The sequence below is a fragment of the Benincasa hispida genome, chromosome 7 (genome assembly GCF_009727055.1).
Source record: "Benincasa hispida cultivar B227 chromosome 7, ASM972705v1, whole genome shotgun sequence".
Taxonomy (NCBI): domain Eukaryota; kingdom Viridiplantae; phylum Streptophyta; class Magnoliopsida; order Cucurbitales; family Cucurbitaceae; genus Benincasa; species Benincasa hispida.
In genome coordinates, this window is record NC_052355.1 from 30,521,282 (window position 1) to 30,539,242 (window position 17,961).

Consider the following 17,961-nt stretch of genomic DNA (forward strand, 5'->3'; position numbering starts at 1 on the left):
TGATGTTGCAGTCACTGATCAGCCTCATCTGTCTTTACTTGATAATTCTTCTCACTGTCGCCGCTCTACAAGGACGACTAAACCACCCTCATATCTCAGGGACTATCATTGCAACCTCCTTTTACACAATCATTCTCAGCAAACAGTTACTAAGTATCCTTTGCAAGCTGTTTTATTTTATGACAGACTGAATCCTATCTACAAGATGTTTGCCCTCAATATCTCAGCCGTATATGAGCCTCAGTCTTATCACCAGGCTGTCCCTCATGAACATTGGTGCCAAGCTATGCACGATGAACTTCTAGCAATGGAAACCAACCGTACTCGGTTTGTTGTGCCCTTACCTCAAGGCCAACTCTCTATTGCATGCAAATGGATATACAAAATCAAGTATCGTGCAGATGGGACCATTGACCGCTACAAGGCACGGTTAGTAACTAAGGGATACACCCAGCAAGAAGGCCTCGACTACATTGAGACATTTTCTCTTATTGCCAAGTTTGTTACTGTCAAAGTACTTTTGTAACGACCCGACCCCCTAGGACCAAGGTAAGGCCGTTACTAAAATAAATGTATGCAAAGAATTTAAAACGACGCTCAGTCATTTGAAATAAATGCTAATTAAATACAAGAGAAGTTCAAAAGACACTTATTAAATGCAATTGTTAAAAACAATAATAGGGTACCCATAAATCATAAAGATTAATAAATACATATGAAAAACAATTCTTAATAATAAGTTTCAAACATCAAAACTAAACATTAAAGGAAACATGAAGAGAACTCTAAATCTCATGATGCGGACGCGTAAAAAAAACTAGTCCCAGTGGCTCGATCATGAATTCCGCTGCGCCATCGTCAGTGCATCTCTACCCTTACCTGAAACATCAATATAAGAAAGAATGAGTATAAAAAACTCAGTAAGTAACCCCACCATTGGGGTCAGACTAGACATCTTTGTCCTTTGATATACCACATATGGCACATAAATACATGTAACATATAAGAGACTGAGTCCTATCCTATTGTAGTTAAGTAATGCCAACAAACTGGTGAATCTCGAAGGAAACACAAAACTGGTGAATCTTGAAGGAAACACAAACTGGTGAATCCCGAAGGAAACACAAACTGGTGAATCCCGAAGGAAACACAAACTGGTGAATCCCGAAGGAAACACAAACTGGTGAATCTCGAAGGAAACACAAACTGGTGAGCATCTAACTAATCAATGAGAATATTCATACAGTCTTAACGTGCTAAGATTCAACATTGTACGGTTCTAAAGCATACATAAAAATCCTTAATACCATAGCTGCATCGCATACCCATAATTCTTAACAACATATTATACATCATCCATGTATAACTTATATCATAAATCCACAACATACAAGTATGCCTCAACGCCAGCAGATCAGACATCGACATATGAAAACACATACTATCACATACTAACGATCAAGCACTTAGGTGTGTATGTAAACAAATCAGAATTTGTGCTAGAATATACTTTGATTCAAGTCATACTGTCAATCAACATGCTAGCATTTACCATAACATACACTTATCATGCTAGCATACAACTAGAGCCTGGCTCGTGAGCAGTTCCAGTGATAAGATTACTTACCTCCAAATTAAATCTAACAAAAAGTAATTTACACCCTCCTTTAACTTAGTAAAATTCTTGAATCACACCCTGAATCAAAATTTAAAAAAATTAAGTTCGACAATCAAGACTAAATTCCAAATACGAAAATACCTCATATGCCACAAAACAACTTACTCAAACGATAAGTTGATCCAGAAATCTATTCCAAGCTTAGCATGGAGATTCCAATCTATTTATAACCCAAAATTCCCTAAAGCCAACTCTAATCGTACTAGGCAGTGGTTCCCAACACCTTGAAAGTTCAATCCAAGCTCCACAACATAATTAGTATAACTAAAATTAGACCAAAACTCAATGGGTGACTAAACCCATTCAAGAAAACACACAAATCTTAGATCTTACCCCATATTCCAAGCTTCTAGCGAAAACCCCACGGAATGGCGGTAGAAGAGGATGAACCCGACAGCTAGCAGCTGCTATACTGGCGGACAACGGCTGAAGGGCGAACCGGAACAGCGTGGAGCAGATCTAAACGACGACGCGGGTAGCAAAATGCCGGAACGACGACCGTCGGGGGGGTTCACACGTAGTCGGGCCTTAACGAATGATGGGGCGTCGACTGGGTAGCAATGGCAGCGAAATGCGACGAAGGGTGGTCGGCTAGGGCAAAAACCTCGGCGGCGAGTGGCTAGGGTCAGACCGGTGGCATCTGGACGACGGGCTGAGGAGGGCGGCGGCGGACGTTCAGCGTTCGAGCGAGGCGGCTGTGAGGGGCGGCGTTCAGGCGAGATGGCTATGAGGGAGATGGGGTGCCCTTTTTATTTTAAAAAAAAAACTACTACTACTAATAATAATAATAAGAAGAAAAATAGTATATCTCTAATTAAATCATTTCTTTAACCCACTTTATACTATTTAATCCCTTTCCTTTTTCCAAAAATAATTAATTCCTACCATAACTTTTCAAATTGAATTTGAAAATTGAATAATTTTTGAATAATTTCCACGAAAACACTTAAATCCTCGCATTTATACTTTAAATTCAGAATTCCAAACATGCTCTTCACCTAAGGACAATTACTAAAAAGGGAAAAGTTTTACATTATTAATAAATAAATAAAAAGGTGTGGGATGTTACAACTTCTTACTCTTACGGTCTCAAAAGGTTGGTCTCTACTTCAATTAGATGTTAATAATGCTTTCTTACATGGTGATCTAGTTGAAGAGGTATACATGAATCTGCCCTTGGGTTACAAGCACAATGTTGTTCACAAACAGGGGGAGTATCTTGTTTGTCGCTTGCATAAATCCATATATGGCCTTAAGCAAGCATCACGCCAATGGTTTGACAAGTTCTCAAAGGCACTCCTTTACTTGGGATTTTCTCAGTCCAAGTCCAATTACTCCTTATTCACTCGAGGTTCTGCTCAATCATTTGTTGCTTTGCTTGTTTATGTTGATGACATCGTCATTACCGGTGCTTCTTTACCTGTACTACATGAGATTAAAGATCATCTGCACGAGGCCTTCAAGCTCAAAGACTTAGGGTCTCTTTGGTATTTCTTGGGCCTTGAAATTGCAAGATCGTCTCAGGGTATTCTTCTATCACAACGGAATTATACATTGCAGCTTCTAGCAGATCATGGTTTGTTGGCTTGTAAACCAGCTCCTCTACCTCTTGATCCGGCTTTAAAGCTCCAATTTGATGTTGGTACCCTCCTTCCTGATGCAACATTGTATCGGAGACTCATTGGAAGACTGCTATACTTGACTATTTCTCGGCCCGACATAGCTTTTGCTGTCCATAAGCTCAGTCGGTTTGTTGCTCAACCTAGACAACCTCATCTTGATGCTTCCATGTCCTTACTTAAGTATTTGAAAGCTTCACCGGGCCAAGGTATTCTGCTACAACCTGTCCACACATTCCAATTAAAGGCGTATTCTGATGTTGATTGGGGATCTTGTCCTGATTCAAGGACGTCTATAACCGGTTTCTGCATCTTCTTGGGTGATTCCATAATTAGTTGGAAGGCTAAGAAGCAGTCTACGGTATCATATTCTTCTGCCGAAGCTGAATACCGAGCTTTAGCTGCTACTATAAGTGAATTGCTATGGGTTGAACAACTTCTTCATGAGCTTTCGGTACCTCTTATTCATCCCTCTTTAATCTACTGTGATAATGAGGCTGTTGTCCATATTGCTGAAAATCCGGTTTTTCATGAAAGGACGAAGCACATTGAAATTGATTGCCATTTTGTCCGAGATCACATTGTCCGTGGCAATGTCAAACTTTTTCCCATCCAGTCTCACTTGCAGCTTGCTGATATCTTCACCAAGGCTTTGCCCAAAACTTTGTTTTTCTTCTTACTATCCAAGATGGGTATTCTTAATATAACCACACCATCTTGAGGGGGAGTATTAGAAATTAGTTTATATTTTGTTATAAGTTTTATTATACAGGTAGTTAAATGGTTAGTCACTGTTATAATTATGCCTATTTATAGGCCTCTTTTGATTAATAAATGATACAACAGATTTATTTACCCTGCTTTAATATGTATTATAATACATATACTTTAGTTTAATATTTCAAAATGTCTTTTTTCGATACAAGAGATTAACCAACTTTGAAGTTATAATTTTATTTTAAGTGCAAGAATGATTATATCTTGGAATTAAACTTTTTGAAAAAAACATAGGGAAATAGAAGTGTTTGAGGTAGTAAGTAAAATGTTCAAATATTAAAATGGTATTGTAGAGATTACGATCAAGTATTTAATAGTTGAGGTGAGGATTTTAAATAAAAATAATTAGAATTTATTTATTTATTTCAACACCATGGTCATGGTGAATTGTAACTTTTTGGCTAAAAACATATCTTTTAATTTTAAACTAGTCATGTTTAGAATGACAAAATGAATTCGTAACTAGAACACAAAAATTGTTCTTAAGTTGATATAAACATACTTTATAAGTTTATGAGCCCAGGTCAATTTAGGCATGTGTTTTTGACCGAAAAGTTAGAGATTTGAATCCATCCCCCATATGTTGAACTAAAACAAAAACTATAAACCAACAAACTCGTGCATTTATATGGGACGTACAAATATAAATAACATGAAAAAGGAGAAATATCAATTTATATCCCTAAATTTTAAAGGATATATCAATTTAAATCCTAAATTAATAATTGTATCAATTTAAATCCTAAAAAAATTTCAAATTCAAAATAAACTCGAAAATCAAATATTTCATCAAAATGAAAAAACCGGTAGCCCACGAGGTCCCACGAAATTGATCTTATATTGGTTGTGTTTGGTAAGCCGGACCGTCATAAATAGTCGGGCCACAAGGGAACAAAAAAAAAAAGAAAAAAAGAAAAATGAAACGTGCGTTTATAAAATTAAACAAAATTGAAAAATAAAAGAAAAAGTAAAATAAAAAGCGGGGCATTCCGAGAATTCAACTCGGGACCTCTCGCACCCTAAGCGAGAATCATACCACTAGACCAAATGCCCATTGTTGAGATACTTATTTCTTTAAATTATTTATTATATATTTATTTTAAACTCATCAAGAACTTTCAGAAAATAATTATGGACAAAATTGCAAATTTTGGTATGGATCTATATGGTTCTGTACTCTAACCATGAAATTAACCCTTCATCACCTTAAGTTAATGAAATTGTTGCAATTTTTTTTTTTTTTTAGATAAGGTAGCAAAAGGAACTACATAACAACATCACAAGAAACAAGTAAAGAAAACTATATAGGTAAGGGGAAAATAATTTGTGAGAATATCTCTCGTTCAAGGCCTATGTTACTAGATTGTCAACCAAAGTATTGTGGGACCTCCGAACGTGGGAAAAAATATCCCCAAGATTTGTGCTAAATCTTTTACTTCTTTAATAAAGAAGAAAACTTCAATAATATAAGTTCTTTCCCGTTTATTAGCTTAACTGCTTTTAGATAATCCGATTCGACTTAGATGGATTGTAATTTGATTGCCAACACCTCAATGAACTCATCATACTTTTTCAATAAAATTGTTTCAATTAGACTCTTAAAAATTTCAAAATGAATAAGTCACCAATAAACTATAATCTATAAAGATTGTTATAAATTTATTCTAAAAAAGTAAATAAAAGATATTTATATGATAAATTAAAACTTCAAACTATATGATACTTTTATGTTTTTTTTTTAATTCCACAAAATTTGAATACTAAAGCATTGACCATGAGAGAATTTGTTTTAAGCTATGCCTACATCTCAATTTAACAACACAACAATTTAGGAAATTTGAATTTGATTGAAACAACTTTATAAATTATAGTTTGAGGGTATTTGTTACTACAATCCTCTTTTCATTATTATTATTTTTTTTTGCAGTTAATTAAGGCCATGCTTGATAAATATTTGATTTTTTAGAAGTTAAGTTTTGAAATTTTACTTTCACTCAGAAGTTTTTATGTTTTATTATTCTTATTTTACTAATATTTTCAAAAAAAAAAAATTAAAATTTTAAACTATCGTTGTCAAATTGGACGAAAATTATAGATTTTTCTTTTCTTTTCTTCATTTCATTTTTTGAAGTTGGTCTAATAGGTCAAATGAATTCCTATAACAATCAGACCAATGGCATCAATTTCATAGTTTTAAGATTTCTTAGCAGTGAGCTGTTTTTTACCATTTTTGTATTTAAAATTTGAGAGAAAAATAAAAGATATACATAATTTTGATGCGACACTCTTGTAATGAACTCGAGAGGAAGAGAACACCTAAATGGAGATTTAAGCTCCCTCGAATGAGTTTATTATTCATTTCAATTTCAATAATCTTTTTCCCCTATTTCTTAAATTGAAATTGTATCTGTAACATTTGGAATTGGAATTGGAGTTGGTTCATGGACAGTGATGAGCTCAAAAGGGAAAATTTCACCAAATGATCCAACTCTAATTTTTTATTTTATTTTATTTTTATTTTTATTTTTAATGAATGACTTATTCCTCAAAACTTATCTATGATTGACCTTTTGACCATATGAAACCCCAATTTAAAAAAAACTATTCAAACCGTTCCACATTCTTCTTTCTTCAACAATTTCTTCAGCTTTTCATTCAATACGTATTAAATGCAGCACTAACATTCCACCAACACATTTATTCCCAACTAATATTCTACCTATAGCATTAAATAACATTTATATCAAGAATGGAAGGTCACTCTCAGTTATTCATTTTCCATCAAACTCACCACAAAGTTCTCCCATTGTTCTCTCAGAGTTTCAGTACAACATCCACATTGTCGATCGTTTTCATCTTTGTTCATTTCATTGTGTCTTTGGGTATAGAGCAAGATTTGTTTATCAGATCCATAAATGAAGAGATGTAAGTGATATTCCACAGTATTTCTTGTCCCCCAGATCGTTTAGTATTGAATGAACGATCGTATAACAATATATAGACGATCGTTTATTACAATATAAGCACTCGTTTAGTAATATGAACGATTGTTTAGTATTATATGAACGATCTTTTAGTATTATATAAACGATCTTTTATATACTACTTCACGATCGTATAGTATTATATAAACGATCGTGTATATAATACTGAACGATCGTTTAGTAGTATATACACGATCGCGTATACAATTCTAAGCGAATACTTATAAATAGTTGGGCGATCACTTATCAATTAATGAGTGATTTCTTAAAGTTTGATTGGCTATTGCTTAAAATTTGTTAATCCAATTTTAGACCAATGATGCTACTTCGCATCTTTGTACAGTTTGGTGGGGAATGGAACCAGTTAGGAAGAAATAATGTTGGAGGTCATATGAAAGGTCTGAAGATCAGAAATGATATAACAGATAATGAATTAGTGAATATTATGCACCAACGACTGAATATTGATCCAAATATATTTGATATACACATTAAATATTGCTACAATCTATTGGTATCGACTCCCCCAATTGACATAGTCAATGACGAAGATCTTAGCTTCTTTTTAGAAGGTAGTGATGCATCATCCTGGATGCCATTATTTGTATCAGTTACACCTCACGAAAGTCATGGAGTACACACCGAGAATATGTACCAGCAGTGGAATCCAACGAATCAACCCATTTCAACTAGTCAAAATTTTGGATATTCAACCATTCCAACACGTAATATTCCCACCATGTCCACCATGTATTCAATGGATGATCATATTAAGCCATGTAACTTGGGAGATGATCAAAATGAAGCTTGGTTTGGTCACAACAATGAATCCAAATGTAATCCACAGTTCGATATTGACTATGGATTGTTAGGATTGATGCCCTAACTTTCGTAGGGTCCTGTAGTTTGTAATTGTATTGTACAAACATTTTATTTATTTAATAAAATACGAAATGTTTTATTTGACATTTAGTAGCATCAAACCTATAAACCAATAAACTAATATCCAAGGTTATTATCTGTAGCTTAAACATGTATGTAGAGACATATAGGTGGATCATGTTTAAGTGATAACCTAAATGGTCTGTAGTAGATGGATAAGGTTGTATATCTTATCTTGGTGACACTATGAGTACGACTCGCTTTGTAGATGTTACAATTGTTGTAAAATGTTATAAATGATCTGATCTTGATCATTCATGTGGAGACATGTGATTGGGGGTATCATATACAAAGGAATTTGTATAAGACCGGACCACGAAATGACTAGTCTCATATAACACCGTTCATAATGGAGACCTACATTTCACCAGGATGATCATAGGTGACATGACCTGAATCCTTAGTGAGTTGTGAACTCCTGCCTATCAAGGCGATCATTTGATTTGTATAGGTGAGAGTGGTCAGATCGTTGACTCAACAAGTCTATCATTTTGGGGCTTTTTCTGATTGGGGAGTTGGGAATACAACCACACAAGACGAAATTCACTCATTCCCCAACGTCGGAGAAAGTAGATAAATTTCTCCCTTAAGGGTTGGTTCTGAGGCTTAAACAATGTGGCGCCACACCCTCCCTTGGCCCGAGAAGAGTTTGGTCATAGTTGGACTATGATTTATTGTTCATTAGAGGGATCAGTGGTATTTAAGAAGTTAGATGCAACTATAGGGGCATGATCCAACTGTACTTACGAGCAATTTGTAAAAGGTCATTTCACTGTTGACTGGTTATATCCAATAGACACAAAAATATATCTATAGTGCGAAAAATTCAACTGTCCGTCTTTAGTGGAGTGCTCAACAGTTAATGTATGTTGAATAATTTAATTAAAGAAGTTTAATTAATTATTTAAGTACCATAGGAGCTTCAAGCTACATGTCCAAGGTCCTCTTTGTAACTCAACAAGGATTAAATGAAAATCAATTTTGAATTAATTTGAATTGTTCAAATTAATTATATGTGATATAATTAATTTAATATAACTATATATGATATAATTACTATAATGTATGTGATATATTATAATATAAAATTTGTTTGAGAGAAAATAAGTATTTAAATATAATTCAAATATTAATTATGTTAATTAGATTCATATAATTAAATTTAGTATAAATGAGATTTATATTAAATACCGTGCATTGATGAAAGAATTTAAAACTATAGGTTATACTATATAACATATAATTACATATATATATATAAAGTGGTTATGATATAAATATATATTATTTGTTTTACTAAAATATATTTTTTAATTAATTTAAATTTTTGAAAAATAATTTTGGGAGGGAGTTGACTCCCTCTCCTTTTTCTCTCTACTATGTGAAAGTGGGGTGGGTAGATGGTTGGTTATTCATCTTTTTCCTCCTCTAGATTTTTACAGAGGACTATGTGAAAACTAATCTATAAAAACAAAACAAAACAAAACAAAAAAAAAAAACTCTCTAAGAAAAGTTCTCAGGATCCCACAACCCTTTCCTTTCATAAACTCTATCCTTATAATCCAAAATACCAAGAGCCCACAACTCCTTGGATTCTCATCTTGGAGAATACAGATGAAACTTTCGTGGTGGTGGCCAAATTAGGGTATCGAGTTCGTGATTTCTTTTTTCTGGAAAAGAGGAATCATATGAGAAGATCAGATCTTCAAGGGTAAGTCTCCTATTTCCTTTCCTCTCTTCTTTATTTATAATAATATGCTTAATTTTTTTTCTTTTATTACATATTCATTCTGTAAAATTGGGATTTAGGTATGATTCTCGCTTCTACTCAAAGACCTTAACCAGTTTTTTCATGGATATGGACAATCTTCAGGACCACAAATTTCTCCAACACTTTACATTCATGTTCCAACCCCACCTGCTCCCATTCCATCAGTTGTGATGCCTTCGATTCAAATGCATTCCACTGTTCCAACTCAACCATTTATAGATATACCCAGACCATCAACGAAGAACTTTGACTATTGTGTAAAGAACTTCGACTACCGTGTAAAGAAGTCAATGAATAACTTGCTAACTGTACGATGTTCAATAGGGGAATACAAGTGGAGTGTTTGTGCAGAAAAATTGAAAGAAAGTGATTCCTTTAAAGTGACGAAATATCTAAGTGAACATACATGTTCTCTTGAAATGAGAATGGTTAATTATCAACAAGCAAAAAGTTGGATTATTGAATACTTAATCAAGTTCAAATATGAACACGTTGTTCGAACATACTGTCCGAGGGATATCATCGAGGATGTCCGACGAGATTTTGCAATGAATATAAGTTATTGATGGGCTTATCGCGCTAGAGAGTATGGGTTGATGTTTGCACGAGGGTCGTCGGAAGGATCATATGTTATTGTTAGGGCATATGACGAGACACTTAAGCTTGCAAATCTGAGTACGATCGTTGATGTTGAAGTAGAGGATAAACATTACTTTAAGTATGTCTTCATGACATTTGATCCGTGTATTAGGTGTTTCTTGAACCGCATCTGCCCAATAATCATTGTTGATGGGACACATTTGTATGAGAAATATAAATGTATGTTGTTAATAGCAATACACATTGATGGCATTAACAACATATATCCTATCACTTTCAGTATTGTAGATAAGGAGAGCGATGCATCATGGAATTGATTCATTATTCATTTGAAGGCTTCGGTAAGAGACATTCCGAATTTAATAATTATATCAGATCGTCACATCTCAATTGTGAAGGTTGTTTCAAGTATATTCCCTGATGCATTCCATGCTACCAAATTCGGAACAATTTGGTAGATAGATTCAAGAATAAGAACATAATTCTACACTTCTACTTAACGGAGAAAGCTTATAGAATGTCTGAGTTTCAGATGTCTTGGGCTAAGCTCCATCAATATCTCGGGGTGACGACTTATATTGAGGAGATTGGATTACAACGGTGGGCAAGAGTTTATTAAATCCATTGTAGGTATGACAAGATGCCGACAAATATAGTAGAATATCTCAATAGAGTGTTGAAAGATGCACGAGAACTACGAATCACAAAGCTATTAGAGCATACCTGTGAGTGACTACAAGGTTGGCTCAAAGTCCAACGTACATATGCAATGACATGCACAAACATTGTAACTGATTACGCAATGAGTATTCTTAAGAAATCAAAGCTGATGCTAGAACATATCGTGTGTCCCCAGTAGACATGCATATAATTAATGTGGACGAAGGATATTTGAGGGGTTGGTTGATCTTCGTTCACAAACATGTACTTGTATGGAGTTCAATTGCATGGATGCTCCCATGCAATATCTGCGTTAACTCTTAGGAACATTAATGTTTAAACATTATGTGCAACATGGTTTACAATTGAACATGTGTTTGCTGCTTATGTAGAACTGATCTTCCTTGTTGGACATAGACAAGAATGTAGTCGAAGATTAAATTTTGAAGACTTCGAACTTCTACCACCATGAAAGGTACCAAGTGTGGATCGTCGTTAAACCGTTAGGGTACCTTCTGTTAAAGAGGAGCCAAGACAAATTCACAGGTGTACAAGATGTAGTCAGAGAGGGCATAACAAGAAAACGTGCAAACAAACATTAATAACTCTTGGCACTGACCCATCTAAGCTTGATGATATGTAATTTATAGGTGATTGTTTACTTGTGTATATACGATCGACTTATTTCTGTGCGATCATTTACTTTTTTATGAACGATCATTTAATTACTTATAGACGATCGTTTAGTTATATATATGCAATTGTTTAGTATTATATAAACGATCGTTTAGTTATCTATAGACGATCGTTTAATTATTTATGTGCAATAATTTATTTATGTTATTTTTTGTTCTTAAACGATCGTTGAAGATTTACTGCACAATCGTTTAAGCTTTTCTAAACGATCGTTGACGATTTTCTAAGAGATCGTATAATATTTGCTAAATGCTCATTTGATAATTTCTAAATGATCGTTTAGGATTTTTTTTAGTGATAATTTAACATTTTCTAAATGATCGTATAGAAATTTTATAAGTTATCATTATAGAATTATTCATGTCCCTAATCACCCATGTGTTCTTCTCAAGTGTCCTGAAGAACTCTTTGGTTTAGAATGTATATACCACCGTTCACTCATCATTTTTTGTTTTCGGATGGTTTTTTTCCATTTTTTGTATGCATTCCATAACATATCCAGGATTGGGAACAACGAGTCATAGGAGCTAAGTTTCTTATGGAAAGTTAGGTACCGGGATCAAGAAGTTGAGATTGATAACACCAGTGGCTGGTTTCAATTCCACTGCAGGTGGTTATGGCTGCATTGTTATCCTGAACAAATCAAACAAAATATACAAGTAAAAAAGTGATCATATCTGATTATATAAATGATCGTTTAAGATTTTCTGCACAATTGTTTAAAAATATCACACGATCGTTTAAGATTTTCTAAAAAATCGTTTGGAGAATCTTAAACGATTGTTTAGAATTATCCAAATGATGGGTTTAGGATTTTCCAAACAATCGCTTAGGATTTTCCAGGCAATCGTTTATGATTATATACATACATATCCCATTTAGTTTTTTGAGGACTTATTTTGCGTATTTGACGATTCATCCTGCCCCCTCTTATCCTTCTCTTGGTTAGAGTATGAATCGGTCTACGTGATTTGAGCTTTATCGCATGATGCTTAGTTACATGCTGATCTTGCTCACCAACATGGGGTTCATCGGACGGAGGGTGTTTTTTGCTCCCTAACATGCTGATCAAACCTATCATGCCCTCCGAAGGACTCATTATTATTATTACCATCATCATGAGTCCCTTTCATTATTACACTCATTATTATTATCGTCATGAGTTCCTTCATTGTTATCCTGAACAAATCAAACAAAATATACAAGTAAAAAAGTGATTCATCTGATTATATAAATGATCGTTTAAGATTTTCTACACAATTGTTTAAAAATATCACACGATCGTTTAAGATTTTCTAAAAAATCGTTTGGAGAATCTTAAACGATTTGTTTAGAATTATCCAAATGATGGGTTTAGGATTTTCCAAACAATCGCTTAGGATTTTCCAGGCAATCGTTTATGATTATATACATACATATCCCATTTAGTTGTTTTGAGGACTTATTTTGCGTATTTGACGATTCATCCTGCCCCCTCTTATCCTTCTCTTGGTTAGAGTATGAATCGGTCTACGTGATTTGAGCTTTATCGCATGATGCTTAGTTACATGCTGATCTTGCTCACCAACATGGGGTTCATCGGACGGAGGGTGTTTTTGCTCCCTAACATGTTGATCAAACCCATCGTGCCCTCCGAAGGACTCATGGGTCTCAAGAAAGTGATCATGACTCTCAACCTCCTCAATCTTTCTTCTTTCCACATCATGGATCACATCGAGTCTTTCCAACCGATACTCTTTGTACATTATCACCTCTGCGCTCGGTACAAGTCTTGTCAAAACACTATGCTGTACATAAGCAAATGAATAAGTCAGAATGCATGAAACTATGATATATGCCAATAATTACTAAGCAATCGGTTACTTACTTTTTTTGGGTTGAAACGCATTCTTACTCAAGGATTTATAAGATGGAGCACGAGAACAAGTTCATCTAAGAATTCTAGGAATTGCAGCGTTGCTGACTTTGGTGGCTATGAACTTACTTGACGTAGATAAAATTTCGTAAGCCCAAACTTATAATATGGGAGCTTTGTTACACAAACATAACGCCCAAATTAAAGTGAAATGGAAACGAAAGCACATACCTAGAATACAAGTGCAAATCCCTTTATAATGAGGCACAAATAGCATTTTCTACTTATTTGACGTAGATAAAATTTTGTAAGTCCAAACCTATAATATGGGAGCTTTGTTACACAAACATAGCACACAAATTAAAGTGAAATGGAAATGAAAGCACATACCTAGAATACAAGTGCAAATCCCTTTATAATGAGGCACAAATAACATTTTCTACTTTCTTTGACTCGTGTGCCTCCTTCCCGCGCACGATAATCTTCATACTATTCAATGTATGTTTGGAAAAGACGGACGACCAGTCATAATGTCTAAAGACTTCAGGGTCATCGACAATCCCAAATGTTTTCACATCAAATTGGGTTTTCTTGTCTTTTCCAATCATCACTGTTTTTTTATGAATAATGCCAATGCAAGCTTGACGACATCTTCATCGTTTGTAAAAGTGAACTTCTCGAATGCATTCTCCACATCCTTGCAAGAACTATCCTTATCATTTAGGTCATTCGGTCCAAGAATAAGTTGTCATAGTCTCTTACCACTTGTTTGTCTTTCTATTATTTCCTTGGTCGGCCACAACTCAGTTATCAAATTAAAATCGTCTTGAGAGAATGTTACCCTATTCCCCAGTATGTTGAATGATATAACGCCTAGGTTCGCATCCGTTACTTCCCTCAACAAAAAATGATGAAAAAGTTGCCCATTAAATACAAGATCTACGTCGAACAGTGGACCAAAGTTAGTTGTCCTAAACATTCTCATCTGCTCTTCTGTCAACTTATTCTTAATAACCGACGCAGTTTTGTGGACTTGACAAGAAACTGTAGCAGGAAAATATTTCTTAGCAGGGACAACCAACTTAGCAATCTGTAACAAACGCATACATTACCACAATAAGTAAATGATCGCCTAAAACAACTAAATGATTGCATAATAAAAACTAAACGATAGCACAATAAAAACTAAACGGTCGCACAATAAAAACTAAACAATCCCATAACAAAAAAACTAAGCGATCGGATAACAAGCAACCAAACGATTTCGTAACAAATAACTGAACGATTTCATTACAAATACCTAAACGATTGTGTAACAAACAGCTAAATGATTGCGTAACAAATACCTAAATGATTGCATTACAAACAACTAAACGGTCGCATTACAAAGAACTAAGCGATCACGTAAACAAAACTAAACGATTGCTTATGTTTCTCTAACCGATTGTTTAAAGAATACTAAACGCTTGCCTAGGATTATCTAAACAATCTCTTAAGAACGAATACACAATTATTTAACAAAAGTTGAGAGGTTGTTTAACAAAAGGTAGGCGCGAACCTTTGCGAACCCTAAACGACCAACGAGAACCCTAAACGAATATCAACATGTATTTAAGGGGAAGAGTCACAAATCTTTTAGAGATCGACGACGGTGGAAAATGTGTATAAGTGACTGGCGAGAAGGTGGCCAGACGCTCGATGGAGAGGGGAGATGACGAGGCAAAACGAGAGAAATGAGAGCCAAAATCGCACAGTGAGAGATGTAAGTGAAAAAGTGGGGTGAACGATCCTTCGTAAAGCGGTCTAAAGAGTTTTTTAAATTGGGGGTAAAATTGGTATTTCACATGGACAAAATGTCAGTCGTAGATAAGGTTTGGGAATAGGTCATTCATAGAAAAGTTTTTGAGATTTGGATTATTTTCTAAAATTTTTCGCTTAGAAGAGATGGTGAGTTGTAGATTGAAAATGCAAGAAGAAGAATAAGACAATAATATAATTGAAATTGAAGACGCCAAAATGAGCATACCATAACTAGCAGATCATATGTGTTAGTCTTTGTGGTGGAAATGAAAGAATTTTTCCAATAATAAATACTAAAACAAGAAAGTTTTGTTTATTAGATGAAGAATAAGAGCTATGTTTGGAAGATTGATTTTGATAGTGTTAAAAGTGATTAGCACTAAAAGTTCATGGGAAACAACCTAGCGGCCCATACCAAAGTTTGAAGATCCACTCAATCATATATCATCTCAAAAAGCTTGTAAAATAATGATCCAATAATGTAATTATACTAATACAAAAACATATCCTAAAAAATTCAACATCCCTAGTAGGTTTCTTCCTCTCTATTTACTGTTAGTTGCTTCATGAAACAAAGTCTGCCACAGGCCACAATCTCAAGAGAAAAGCAAAGGCCTTTTTTAAAGGGGAGAATGTCAATTCTGTTCCAAAATTGGAGTGCATAGAGACCCCTTTTTGTGACTACACAACACAACTATTCAACTTTTTTACAAATGGGAATTTTCAAGGTGCCTTTTTTGGGCTCACTTTTGAACAAGAATTCTTTGCAATTTTATGAATAAAAAGTTTTTGTTATTATCCTAAAGAAAAACAAAAAGTGGCAGGTGATAAGAAAGGTTTTTGGATTGTAATGCCTTGAAAGCACTAGCACAATAGATATCAAAAGCACCCCACCAGACAGAATTTTGAAAGAAAAGAGGGAAAAATAGCCTAAAACAGAACATATCCAAGTGCCTAATAATCCATCAATGAAATCAGACATACAAACTTTATAAGCAGTGCCAAATCCATCATCATATATTGTCTCATTCTAGGTTAATTGATGGTTAGTTTTTCCTCCACAGATGAATTGATCTAAAGTAACAGCCCTTTCGAAATCCAAAGAAGAAATGAGCTCCTGCTTACCTTTTGAGGTGACATGTCTCTTGTTGGATAAAAAAAAACTAGATTAGGATATATAACATAAGTTGAAAATAAAATCAGAAGAACAGAACTTTCTGAAATAATCTACCTATACTTCACTTCGATTATACAACAATCCTTCAAGAGGCTTAGTTTCCGGTAAAACCCACATGCAAATCCCCTCAAAACCAAACAAAATAACTTTTGGTTTTACAGAAAAAGTCAGAGTGGAAAAGATCATATGTATTAGTGAAAAGAACAACCCTTCTTGGGTTGGTACTATCCTTTTAGTCTAACAAGTTTGCAACCACTCTCTCCCATTTAATAAGGAAGATTTACTAATGTAATAAACTTAAAAAACCAACATGATATACTCATCTTCTTGTTCATTAAAATAGGAACATGGTCAGAAGAAAAATTTAGTAAAGGTTACCAATCTTACTGCATTGCTTGTGCTGTTACTTTATGCTATCTTTACTTTGTGTAGCATGCTTTGATGAGCCTGGATAATCATTCACACACAGCTTAAAAGTCCAAATCAATTGAAAAAAAGAGGAAAAGATCATAATAATGTCATTTGGGCATTTCAACAAACACCTATGCAGCACAATGAAAATTTGGATTGAGGTTACAGCTGTGTGGAGAATTTTGAAAGGAAATGAATATGTTTACGAGATGATTACACAGTAGATTAACAAGTCAACGAAAAACGACATCACAGATCTAATTTTGGCATAGGATTCCCAGACAGAATTTGGATCGAAATCTCAAATGGTTCAAATAAGTTATGATTATGTTGCAATAGAAATTATATATATAAGTTTTCGAGCTTACAAATCTCAGCAGAGAACAAATGGCAGAGCAAAACAGAAGGCTGCAAGTTCTTGCTTACCTCTTTTTGGGTCTCTTTGTATCTTGTCAATGTGTTCATTCGCATGGCTTCATGGTTCAAGCGGCTGAATCCAGAGAAGCGAACTTGGGGAGAAGAATCATGTTTGACGATACAGTGAGTGGATTCTTTCTGCGTTTTTTTTAACATTCAATTATCTTCAAAATCTTGTTGTTTTTCTTACGAATTGAAATTGTTATTGAGATATGAAGAGGAAAGAAGAAGTGAGAGAGAGCAGTCGGAAGAATCCTTCAGGGCCGAACCCGATTGGGAATCGACACCCACCGTCAATCCATGGCTGAAAATTTGTAAGATTTTCGTTTGTGAAGATGAAGAATGTTGAAATTTCATGGGGTTTTATATATAAATTTAGAATGTTGAAATTTCATGGGGTTTTATATATAAATTTTGGCAGTGGTGGGGAAGTGTTTTTCCTTTGCATTGGATTTTCTTATTTGAATTTTTTTCTTCTCCAACAAACATCATATTTGGTGGGAAGATTCCAATAGTATAGAATTATATGAATTTATTATATTTTATAGATTTTTTTTAAAATTATATTTTAAAG

The 17,961-nt window shown here is 34.3% G+C and overlaps 1 long non-coding RNA gene and 1 other non-coding gene across 3 annotated transcripts; both read right to left on the reverse strand.

The window, feature by feature from the left end:
- Positions 1 to 5,055: 5,055 nt before the first annotated feature.
- Positions 5,056 to 5,127, reverse strand: TRNAP-AGG. Its single transcript has one exon. It is a non-coding gene; the product is annotated as a tRNA-Pro (tRNA).
- A 7,971-nt stretch (positions 5,128 to 13,098) lies between these two features.
- Positions 13,099 to 17,538, reverse strand: LOC120081311. Of its 2 annotated transcripts, XR_005482784.1 has the most exons (5): positions 17,397 to 17,538; positions 16,947 to 17,006; positions 13,973 to 14,672; positions 13,595 to 13,901; positions 13,099 to 13,514 (listed from the first exon to the last, which is right to left on the reverse strand). It is a non-coding gene; the product is annotated as an uncharacterized LOC120081311 (long non-coding RNA). The 2 variants fall into 2 exon arrangements; XR_005482783.1 differs by having other exon boundaries at positions 13,595 to 14,672.
- Between the last annotated feature and the right edge of the window lie 423 nt (positions 17,539 to 17,961).